Source organism: Cricetulus griseus, unplaced genomic scaffold, assembly GCF_003668045.3.
Source record: "Cricetulus griseus strain 17A/GY unplaced genomic scaffold, alternate assembly CriGri-PICRH-1.0 unplaced_scaffold_2, whole genome shotgun sequence".
Lineage (NCBI taxonomy): Eukaryota > Metazoa > Chordata > Mammalia > Rodentia > Cricetidae > Cricetulus > Cricetulus griseus.
This window is the reverse complement of record NW_023276919.1, coordinates 5,754,332-5,767,196: the sequence shown is the minus strand read 5'-3', so window position 1 is coordinate 5,767,196 and position 12,865 is coordinate 5,754,332. Positions and strand designations below refer to the sequence as shown.

The following is a 12,865-nucleotide window of genomic DNA, read 5'->3' as shown; positions in this document are numbered from 1 at the left end:
TGGTGAGGCCTACCATAAAGTGTCATAAGGGTCTGTCGTATCATTTGGGATAGGGCCTAGGCACCCCCGTGTGAGGGAGTATTCCTTTATGTGGAATGGGCTCCCAAAGTCCACACCTATGCTAGGGATAAGTACTGAACTACTAGAGGAGGTCCGGTAGATTTCCAATGTTTCCTTACTGAAACCCATGTTCCTGAGTTGTAGATCAGTCCCATGTTGGTATCCCAGCTATCAGACTGGGGACCAAGAGCTCCCTGAAGTTCAGGGCAGCTGTTTCTGTGGGTTTCACCAGTCTGGTCTGGACCCCTTTGTTCTTCACTCATCCTACTCTGCAACTGGATTCCATATCATTTCACTGATTAGTTGTGTGTGTCTGCTTCTACTTCCACCAGTTGCTGGATGAGGGCTATCAGTCAGCACATAAGTCAGCCATCAATCTCATTATCAGGGGAGGGCATTTAAGGCAGCCTCTCCTCTGTTGCTTAGATTGTTAGCTGGTGTCATTTTTGTAGATCTACAGACATTTCCCTAGTTCCTGATTTCTCTGTAAACCCTCTATTATGGTATCTCCATTCTTGTTATCTTCTATTCTTTCCCTGACTCAAACTTTCTGCTCCCTCATGTAGTCTGCACCCCTCGTCTTCTCCTCTTCTCATTCTCCAAGCTCCCTGCCCCTTATTCCCATGAACCAATGTGCTCAGGTTATCTTGACCCTTTCCCCTTCTGCAGGGGACCATGTATGTCTCAGTAAAGGTCCTCCTTGATTGCTAGCTTCTCGGGCAGTGTGGATTGTAGGCTGGCAATCCTTTAGTCTGTGTCTAAAATCCAAATACGTGTGAGGATATACCAAGTTTGTCTTTTTGTGATTGGATTACCTCACTCAGAATGGTTTTTTAGTTCCATCCATTTTCCTGCAAATTTCAAGATTCCATTGTTTTTTTTTTCTTCTGAGTAGTACTCCATTGTGTAAATGTACCAGATTTTCTCTATTCATTCTTCAGTTGAGGGGCATCTAGGCTGCTTCCAGTTTCTGGCTATTACGAATAATGTGCTGCTATGCTCATCGTTGAACAGATTTCCTTATTGTATGAATGTGCTTCTTTTGGGTATACACACAAGAGTGGAATTGCTGGACCTTGTGGTAGAATGATTCCTAGTTTCTTGAGGAATTGCTGTACAAATTTCCAAAGTAGCTGTATGAGTTGGCACTCTCACCATCAGTGAAGGGGTGTTCCCCTATTTCCACACCCTCTCCAGCATAAACTGTCATAGGTGTTTTTGATTTTGGCCATTCTGACATTAGTAAGTTGGTATCTCAGGGTTGTTTTGATTTGCATTTCCCTGATGGCTAAAGATGTTGAACACTTTCTTATGTGTCTTTCAGCCATTTTAGATTACTCTATTGAGAATTGTCTATTTAGTTCTGCATCTCACTTTTTAATTGGATTGTTTAGTGTTTTGGAGACTAGCTTCTTGAGTTCTTTGTATATTTTGGAGATCAGCCCTCTGTCAGTTTTGGGGTTGGTGAATATCTTTTCCCAGTTTGTGGGTTGCCGTTTTGTCTTGCTGACTGTGTCCTTTGCCTTACAGAAGCTTCTCAGTTTCAGGAGGTCCCATTTATCAATTGTTGGTCTCAGTGTCTATGCTACTGGTGTAATGTTCAGGAAGTGGTCTGCTGTACCAATTAATTTAAGTGTATCTTCCATTTGTCTTCTAATAGGTCCATTGTGGCTGCATTTATGTTGATATCTTTGATCAATTTTGACTTAAGTTTTGTGCTTAACGATAGACTTGGATCTATATGCAGTCTTTACAATCCTGCATTCAGTTATGCCTGCACCATTTGTTAAAGATGTTCTTTTTATTCTATCATAAAAATTTAGATTGTCAAAAATCATTTGTTTTGAGTACGTGAGTTAATATCAGTGTTTTCAACTATACTCCATTAATCTACCTGTCTTTTTTTTGTGGCAGTACCAAGCTGTTTTCTGGACTACAGTTCTGTAATAGAGCTTGAAGTCAGGGATGGTGGTGCCTCCAGAAGTTCCTTTATTGTACAGGGTTGCTTTGGCTATCCTGGGTCTTTTGTTTCTCCATATAATGTTGACAGTTGTTCTTTCAAAGTCTGTGAAGAATTGTTTTGGGATCCTGATGGGGATTGCAATGAATCTGTAGATTGCTTTTGGCAAGATTGCCATTTTTACTATGTAGATCCTACCTATCCAAGACCATGGGAGATCTTTCTATTTTCTGATATGTTCTTTAATTTCTTTCTTTAGAGACTAAAAATTCTTGCGGTACAGGTCTTTCAGATTTTTGGTTTGCATTACCCCAAGGTATTTTATGTTGTTTGTAGCAGTTGTAAAATGTGATGTTTCTCTCATTTCTTTCTCCACCAATATGTCTCCAGTTTTAGTAGGGCTGCAGATTTTTTTGAGTTAATCTTGTATCCTGCCAGTTTGCTAAAGGTGTTTATCAGCTGTAGGAATTCCCTGGTAGAGTTTTTCAGGTCACTCATGTAGACTCTCATATCATCTGCAAACAGTGAGCGTTTGCCTTCTTCCTTTCTCATTTGTATTCCCTTGATCTCCTATTGTTGTCTCATTGCTCTAGCTAGAACTTCAAGGGCAATATTGAAGAGGTATGGAGAGAGAGGACAGCCTTGTCTTGTCCTGGATTTTAGTGGAAATGCATTGAATTTCTCTCTATTTAATTTGATGTTGGTTGTGAGCTTGCTGTATATGCTTTTATTGTATTAAGGTATATTACTATTATACATTTTTTTCTCCATGACCTTTATCATGAAGGGAAGTTGGATTTTGTCAAAGGCTTTTTTGGTATCTATTGAAATGATCATATTGGTTTTTTTCCCTGAATCTGTTTATATGGTGGATTACATTAATAGATTTTTGTATGTTGAACCATCCTTGCAACACTGGGATGAAGCCTCCTTGATCATGGTGGATGATATCTCTGATGTATTCTTGGGTTCCATTTGCCAGTATTTTATTGAGTATTTTTGCATTAATGTTCATGAGGGATATTGGTCTGTAGTTCTCTTTCTTAGTTGTGTCTATTTGTCACTAGGTTATCAAGGTAAGTGAAGCCTCTTGAAAATTGCTTGGCAATGACTCTTCTGCTTCTATTGGAAAACTTTGAGGAGAATTAGTATTAGCTCTTCTTTGAATTTCTGGTATCATTCTATACTGAACCCAGGTGGACCTGGGCTTTTTTTGGTTGGAGAATTTTAATGAGTACTTCTATTTCCTTCTAGATTATAGGTCTGTTTAAGTTGCCTATCTTTTCTTCTTCCAAGTTTGGTGATACTGTCCAGAAAATTGTTGATTTCCTTTAAATTTTCCAATTCTGTGGAATACAGGTTTTCAAAGTATGACCTGAGATTGTCTGAATTTCCTAAGTGTCCATTTTTATGTCCCCCTTTTTCATTCCTGATTTTATTGATTTGCATGTTCACTCTCTGCTGTTTAGTAAGTTTGGATAAAGGTTTGTCTATTTTGTTGATTTTCTCGAAGAACCAACTATTCGATATATTGATTCTTTGTATTGTTCTCCTAGTTTCCATTTTATTGATTTCAGCCCTCAATTTGATTAATTCCTGGCATCTGCTCCTCGGGGTGTATTGGCCCCTTTGTGTTCTCATGCTTTCAGTTGTGTTTATATTCTCTAGTGTGATTATTCTCTCCTTTCTTAAATGTGGTTACTTAGTGATGTGAACTTTCCTCTTATCACTGCTTTGAAAGTTTCACATGAGTTTGGGTATGTTGTGTCTGCATTCTCATTGAATTCTCGGTAATCTTTAATTTCTTCTTTTATTTCTTCCTGGGCCCAAGAGTTGTGCAATTGGGTGTTACTTAATTTCCATGATTTTGTAGATTTTCTACAATTCACGCTTTAAAGTATGGTGGTTTGATAAGATACAGGTGGTTATTTCAATTTTTTGTACCTGTTGATGTTTGCTATGTTGCTAAGTATGTGTTCAGTTTTAGAGAAGGTTCTATGTGGCACTGAGAAGAAGGTATACTGCTTTGTGATTGGATGGAATGTTCTATAAATACCTGTTAAGACCAATTGGGCCATAACCATTAGTTCTCTATCTTTGTTCAATCACCTGAAATCCTGTCCCAATCAAACTGGTGAAAAGAGACCAGTCTCAGCAGTGTGTGCTGTATGGCAGAGTTCTGATCACCATCTACTCCTGTGATCCATAACTTCTATTAGTTCCAAATTTTTGACTCCCACTATATGTCAAAGATTCATGCCTTTGTATATGGGGCATAAATGTTCAGATTTGAGACTTCATCCTGATGGATTTCTCCTGTGATGAGTTGGAAATGACCTTATTCATCTCTTTTGACTGATTTTAGTTTAAAGTCTAATTTGATGGATATTAGGATTGCTACCCCTGCTTGGTTTTTTGTGTCCATTTGATTAGAAAATCTTTTCCCAACGTTTAATTCTTAGGACCATCTGTCTTTGAAGTTGAGGTGTGTTTCTTGTATGTAGCAGAAAGATGGATTCTGTCTTCTTATCCATTCTACTAATCTGTGTCTTTTTTTCCACTTTTTTATTTCAATTAGAAACAAGATTGTTTTAGATGACAATCCCCTTTCCCTTCTCCCACCCTTCCTGCCCTACCTGCCCCCCCATTAAGACCTTATCTGTCACATATTTTTCTGCTCCCCCTCGAAGATGAGGCCTTCCATATGGTGTCATCAGTGGTTTTCGTTTCCTTTGGGGTAGTGCCTAGGCCCACCCCAGTAGTATTCCTCTATGTGGACTGGGGTCCAAAGTTCACACCTATGCTAGGGATAAATACTGGGCTTCTACAGGAGGTCCCACAGATTTTTGAGGTTTCCTCACAGAAACCCATGTTCCTGGGGTCTGGATCAGTTCCATGCTGGTATTCCAGCTATCAGACTGGGGAACAAGATTTCACAGATGTTCAGTTCAGCTGTTTCTGTGTGTTTCACCAGCATGTTCTGGACCTCTGTGCTCTTCACTGGTCCTTCTCTGCATCTGGGTTCCCGTTCTGATCGTTGATTAGTTATGGGTGTCTTCTACTTCCACCAGCTGATGGATGAAGGCATATAAGTCAATCATCAATCTCATTATCAGGGAAGGGCATTTAAGTTAGCCTGTCCTCCATTGCTGATAGTTAGTTGGTGTCATCTTTGTAGATCTCCAGACATTTCCCTAGAGCCTGATGTCTCTGTAAACCAAAAATGTCTCCCTCTATTATGATATCTCCATTCGTGTTATCATGTATTCTTCCCCTGACTCATATTTTCTGCTCCCTCGTGTCCTCGGCATCGCTCTTCCTCTTCCCTTCTCATTCTCCTAGCTCCCTCCCCCCTCTTCCCGTGCTCCCAATTTGCTCAGCATATCTTGAACCTCTCCCCTTCTCAAGGGGACCGTGTATGTCTCTCTTAGGGACATCAATGTTTATTAGCTTCTTTGGCAGTGTGGATTGTAGGGTCGAATCCTTATTCTATGTCTGAAATCCACATATGAGTAAGTACATACCATGTTTGTCTTTTTGCGATTGGGTTACCTCGCTCCGAATGGTTTCTTCTAGATCCATCAATTTTCCTGCAAGTTTCAAGATTCCATTGTTTTTTTTCCATTGAGTAGTACTCCATTGTGTAAATATAATGCATTTTATAGGCAAGTTAAGACCATTAATGTTGAAGGACATTAATGACCATTGGTTGTTCATTCTTGTTTTGTATTTGGCGGTGGTGGTGAAATTATGTGTGGGATTCTATCCCTTTTTTCCTTTTGGCTGTTGGTAAACTAGGATTATCTATGGCCTATATTTCTCTGGTTGTAGTTAAGTCCTTGGGTTGCAATTTTCCTTATGGAACATTCTGTAGGAACATTCTGGATTGGTTGATATGTGTTGTTTGAATCTGGTTTTCTCATGGAATATCTTGTTTTCTCGATCTATATTGATTGAAAGCTTTGCTGGGTATAGTAGTCTGGGCTGGCATCCGTGGTCTCTTACTGTAGGTAGAATATCTATCCAGGATGTTCTGGCTTTCAGATTTTCCATGGAAATGTCAGGTGTAATTCTGATAGGATTCCCTTTATATGTAACTTGTCCTTTTTCCTTTGCTGCTCTTAATATTTTCTCTTTATTCTGTATGTTTGGTGTTTTGATTACTATGTGTTGAGGAGACATGTTTTTTGATTCAGTCTTTTTGAAGTCCTTTAGTCTTTTGTACTTTCATTTGCTTGTCTTTCTTTAGGTTGGGGAAGTTTTCTTCTATGATTCTGTTGAATATTTTTTCTTTGCCTTTGAGTTAGATTTCTTCACCTTCTTCTATACCTAGTATTCTTAGGTTTGGTCTTTTCAGGGTATCACATATTTCATGGATATTTTGTGTTAGGGATGTGTTGAACTTGAGATTTTCTTTCTGTACCCCAATTTTTAATTGGATATTTTGGTGATTTGGAACCCAGCTTCATGTGTTCTTTATAAATTATGTAGATCATTCCTCTGTCAGGTAAGGGGTTGGTGAATATGTTTTCCCATTCCGTGGCCTGCCTTTTTGTATTGCTGAGTGTGTTTTTGCCTTACAAATGCTTCTGGTTTTATAGGGGAAAATAGAGAAAGCAAATTAAGAGATACAATCACAGAGGGAGCCAGTATGAGTTTAAAGAGGAATGAGGCACAAGAAAATGTCTGGAGAGCTACAAGGATAACACTAATCATCTAAGCACCAGTGGAGATACTACCTTAAATGCCCTCTCCTGATAATGAGATTGATGACTAAATTATATGCCATCATATAGCCTTCATCCTGCAACTGATGGAAATATGAGCAGATACCCACAACTAAACAGTGAACTGAACTAAAATCCAGTTACAGAGAAGGAGGTGTCATGAGTAAATTGGTCAAGATAAGGCTTGTAAAACCAAAACACCCAGCTGATTTGAACAGGGGGAATGATCACTGGGATACCAGCATGGAACTGAATCAGACCTCATGAATGTGGGTGTCAATGAGAAGGCCTGAGAAATCTATACGGCCCCTTGTAGTAGATCAGTACTTCTCCCTAGCATAGCAATGGAGTTTGGGAGCCCATCCCACATAGGATGATGCTCTCTCAGACTAGACTGCAGGCAAAGGCCTAGGCATTATCCCAAAGGATATGACAGACACTGAAGTCCCACCCGAGAGGAAGACTTCCCTCTTGCTGGGGAGCAGAAATCTTATGGGATAGATAGCATTATAGTGTTGGGCAAGGGAGTTGGGGAGGGAGAGGAACTGGGATTGACATGTAAAACAATGTTGCTTCTAATTGCAATAAATATATAGGAAAACAAGCTAAAAAGTACAACAACTAATGTACCAAAATGTATGAGTGAAACACCAGGAATCTTAAACCTTCCTAATACTTAAAAGAAACTTTGGGTTGTCTCCATTTGGGAACTGCAGCATATGGGATATAACTAAGTGGTCATCAATCAGCTGGAATGGAATATTGATGGGTTTACTTACCTGTGTACTGGACTGAAGCCATTGTAGGTTACTGTGGGGCAGCAGAAGTAAAAATATTTATACCTGAGATAGACTTGTGCCTCCTGTCTAAGTCCAGGAGGATACGTGAGGTCATGGGTGATTGTGTTTGGTTAAGTATTTGACGATATAAGAGATAGTGACAGACAAATCACAAGTGTTTCCTGGCAAGTGTGACAGAAATCTCACTGCCCATATCATGGGCCCTAGAAACAGAGACATCTGAGATGGAGTTTTTACTTGGGGTTCTTAGTATCTTAAGGCATATACCCATGTGCTACTTTTAATATCACCATCCAATGGAGTAGATCCTCCCTAAGAGCCTATGACAAAAGGTCTGGGCATTATGAAGCAACTGGAACTACTAACCCACATGAGGCTACCTACTCTCACTAAATATTTTCTGTGAAAGACCTGCTCCATGTCATTTATTAGTAGATTTTTCTCTTAAGAAGTAAGAACCTATTTGATATTCTTTATTAGGTCTGTACCCCAAGTTTAATTGGATTATTTGGTGTTTTTTTTTTCAGGAATGTACAAATGTCTTTTTTTGGTTTTTTTGTTTGTTTGTTTGTTTTTCTTTTTTGTTTTTTGTTTTTTTTTGTTTTTTTTTTCGAGACAGGGTTTCGCTGTGTAGCTTTGGAGACTATCCTGAAACTCACTCCGGAGACCAGGCTGGCCTCGAACTCACAGAGATCTGCCTGCCTGTGCCTCCCAAGTACTAGGATTAAATGTGTGTGTGCACATTCCAAGGTCCTTCTCTTCTTTAGGAATTTCGGTCACTACAGCTTCTGCTGAAGATAGCAAGGAGGCCACCTCAGCAGCATCTAGTAAAGCAGTTCTTACAACCTAGAAAAAAAATGTTTATAAAATGATTAATGAAAACACACACCATAGAACAAGCCATCCAATGTTTAAGAATTGCTGACTCATTTACGTTTGTTGGATCAATGATTCCCTTTTCTACCATGTTCACAAAATCTCTGAGTATAGCCTCATAACCAACTCCCTAGGAACTCTGCAGAATTTTCTCAACTCTCAAAGATTATTCAACACCTGCGTTCTCAGCAATTGTCACTGCAGGAATTTTGAGTACTCTTTTAGTAATTTCTGTACCTATTTTCTGATCTTCATTTGAAGGATTTAAGGAATCCAAGGCTGGGATGCATGGAGGCAGAGCACAGCTACCTCCTAAAACAATGCCTTTTTCAACAGCTGCTCTTGTAGCATTGAGAGTATCTGTAACTCTGTCTTTCTTCTCCTTCACTTCAACATCCCTTGTTCCTCCATCCTTAAAGACAGCTACTCCATCTGAAAGTTTAGCAAGTGTTTGTTCAGCTTTTCCTTTTCAAATTCACTAGTTGTGATGTCTAGCTGCTTAGCAATTTCTTGAATGTGTTTCTCAATTTGAGTTTAGTCATCAGTTCCTTTCAAAAGCATGGCATCATCTTTGGGTACAATGACCTCTCCAAATTTTCCTAAATCATGACCTTGAACATCATCAAGATTTAGTTTTAGCCCCTGTTCTCCAAATTGCGCACCACCAGTAGCAATAGCCGTATCTTTAAGCTTATTCTTCCTATTGTCCCCAAAACCTGGAGTTTTAACTGCTACGACTGAAGACCAGCTTTTAGCCTGTTCATCACCAGTGTGCTTAGAGCTTCTCCATCAACATCTTCAGCAAATATGACCATTTGTTTCCTATGAGCATTAGCTTCATGAGCAGGTGTAATGGCCTGGACAATAGAAATTTTCTTTTCACTCAACAGAACATAAGCATCTTGGAATTCACATTTTTGACTTATTGATGTCTGAGAAATACATCTTCTTTCAAATTTCATGCCTTCAATAATTTCTAATTCATCGTTCAGGGTATTTCTATCCTTCAGTGTGATGACGCCTTTCCCTCCAACATGTTTCATTGCATCAGATATGATGTTTCCAATGTCTATGTGTCCATTTGCAGAAATTGTAGCAACCTGAGCAAATTCTTCATGGGTTGTCACATGTTTAGATTGTTTTGTTAGTTCATCAATTACAGCACAAACAGCCAACATCACACTTCTCCAGATTTCTATTGGATTAGCCCCTTTGCTGATCTTCTCAAAGCCTTCCTTGGCAATAGAATGTGCCAGAACAGTAGCAGTGGTAGTGCCATCCCAGCCTCTTCATTTGAGTTATTGTCAACATCTTGAACAAGTTTAGCCCTGATATTTTTTGTATTTATCCTTTAGATCATTTGCCTTTGTAAAAATGACCCCGTCTTTTGTTACTTTGGGGCTTCCTCACCTCTGTTCAATAATCGCTGTTCTTCCCTTTGGCCCCATTGTAACAGCTACAGCATCAGCTAAAAGGTCTTCAACTTGAAGCTTAAGGATCAAGCATTTGCACCACATTTTACATCTTTGGCATAGGCCCGAGTGACATGAGGAGCCAGCACCCGGGACACTGGTCTCATCTGGCAAAGGAGTGTGGGTACTCAAAGCATTTCTGCAGGGTGGCTGCGGGAGGGCACTAGGCAAAGCAGGCTGGTGGCGGCGAGTGAGGGCGATTATTTGGTGTTTTGTTGACTGGTTTCTTCAGTTCTTTGTATGTTTTAGAAATTTGCCCTTGGCTAGATGTAGGGTTGGTGAAGATCTTCTCCCATTCTTTGCATTGCTGTCTTATCTTGTTGATTATGTCTTTTGCCTTACAGAATCTTGTCAGTTTCAGGAGGGCCAGAATGTCTAAAGAAAAAACACCATGACAATTTCCATAGTTTTTTTTGTTCCGTGAGTAGTACTCCATTGATTAAATGTATCACATTTTCTTTATCCATCCTTTAGTTGAAGGACATCTTAGTTGTTTACAGATTCTTGCTATTACAAACACTGCCATTATGAACAAAGCTTTACAGATGTTGGTGTTGTATGAATGTACATCTTTGGGTATGTGCAAAGAGTAGAATTACTAGATGGTGAAGAAGACTGATACCGAATTTTCAGAAAAAAAGTCCATACTGACTGCCAAAATGGTTGTACAAGTTTTCACTCCCAGCAGCAACAGAGAAATGTTGCCCATTCTCCACAACCTCTCCAGCATAAACTGTCTGTGGTGATTTTTTTCTCTAACTCTTCTGGCAGGTGTAAGATGATATCTTAGAGTTGTTATGATTTACATTTCTCCAAATGCTAAGGATGTTGAGTATCTTTAAGAAATTTTATTCCTTTATTGACCAAACTAAAGTCTCAATGGACCAAAGACTTCAATATAAATTCAGCCACATGAACCACTTAGCAGAGTAATGGGGATGTAGCATTGAATGAATTTTTATATAAGACAACTTCCTGAACATAACAGTAGCACAGACACTCAGATGGTCAATTCAGTAATGGGGTCTCTTGAAACTGAGAAGATTGTGTAAGGCAAAAGACATACCAAGAAAAGACAGCAGCCCACAGAATGGGAAAAGATCTTCACTAAACCCACATCTAGCCAAGGGCTGATTTCTAAAATATACAAAGAACTGAAGAAGCTAGTCACCAAAACACCAAATAATGCAACTAAAAGGTGGGGTACTGAACTAAATAGAGAATCCACAATAGGTTTTTACTTCTTATGGAAGACAAAAATCTACTAATAAAAGATTTGGAGCAGGTCCTTCATAGACTGTTTCTGAACAGCTCCAGTTGCTTAGAAATGCCCAAACATTTTGTCATTGTATCATATGGAGTATCAACTCCATTGTATGGTGATATTAAATGTTGTTCCATGTCACATACCTTAGGATATTAAAATCCCCAAGTGTAAAACTACATCTCATTTGCTCCCTGTTTCTAGGGCCCATGATATGGGCAGAGAGTTTTCTGTCAGATTTGCCAGGAAACACTTATGATGTGTCTGTAGGTATCTATTACATCTTAAAATTTCAAACCAACCACACCCACTTAAAACTTCACATTATTTCCTCTTGGACTTAGACAGAAGGCAGGAGTCTCTCACAGGCTCCAACTAATTTTACTTCTACTTCCCCACAGTAAACTACTATGGCTTCAGTCCAGTACACATGTAAGTGAATGCATCATTAAACCATTCCAGTTGATTGATGACCACTTAAATGTATCCCTTATGATGCAGTTCTCAAAATGGAAACAACCCCAATTTGCTTGTACTATTTGTGAAGGTGTAAGGCTTCCTGGTGTTTCACTTACACATTTTGTTACATTAGTTGTTTTATTTTTAGCTTTTTTCTATTTTTATATAAATTAGAAAAAAAATGGTTTTAAATTTCAATCGCAGTTCCCTCTACCTCCCATCTTCCCCTGGGCCCTACTAATGCCCTACATATTCCATATCAATTCTGCACTGCAGGGAGTGTTAGGTCTTCCATGGTTGGTCTTTGGAGTCTGTCATATCCCTTGGCATGGGATCTAGGCTCTCCCCCACCATATAGGCTGAGGGAGTTTCCGTCTATGTGAAAAGGGCTCCCACATTCCATTCCTATGCTAGGGATAAGTACTGATCTACTACAAGAGCCTCATGGATTCGGAATGAGTTCCATGCTGGATTCCCAGGGATCAGTCTGGAGGCTTAGAGCTCACCCCTAGTCCAGGTAAGCTGTTTCTGTGGTTTTCACCAGCCTGGTTGTTCCCCTATGCTCATCAATACTCCTTCTCTGCAACTGGATTCCAGTTCAGATCAGCGTTTATCTGTGGGTGTCTGCTAATTCCATCCTATGCTGGATGTACTTTTATGGTGGCATATAAGTTACTCATTTATCTCTTTACCATGGCTTGTTGTAATTTGCTTTACTGCTAAATCTGGCCACCAACGAAACTGGGAAGCTTTGTTTTCTGCTTTTTCTTGTTAAACAATTTTGGAGTTCTTCATATCTTCCCTTTATTCTGCATTCTTCACTGTGATCGACCCTCTATAAAATACCATAGCTTTAATGCCAGAAAACTCACCTCAATGCATGTCTAAGGATATAAAATGGATATTGCTTTGGGGAGAGTACAATAACTAATGATAGCATTGTATTTCAGCTTCATGTGGCTGCTTGGACCCATGATATGTGTGCAAAGATTTCGACAATGTTTGGACAGTGACATATGCCTTGACAAACAGGCAGACACAAGTAACAGTGAATATAAGGTACAAAATTGACACACATGTTCACCTATATTCCATTGCAAAAGCACCAAGAATTTATACTTTTCTCGAGATTCCTAGTAGATTTGTTCCGGGAATACATTTTATTACTCAAGAAGAAGTTTCTATTCCCTAAGTCATGAGAATACAAAGGCAACTGGATCAATTTTGAGATTTTTGGTTTGTTACCT

The 12,865-nt window shown here is 39.3% G+C and overlaps 1 pseudogene; it reads right to left on the bottom strand.

The window, feature by feature from the left end:
* Positions 1 to 10,032, bottom strand: part of LOC113838277 — a 101,317-nt pseudogene extending 91,285 nt beyond the window's left edge.
* Between the last annotated feature and the right edge of the window lie 2,833 nt (positions 10,033 to 12,865).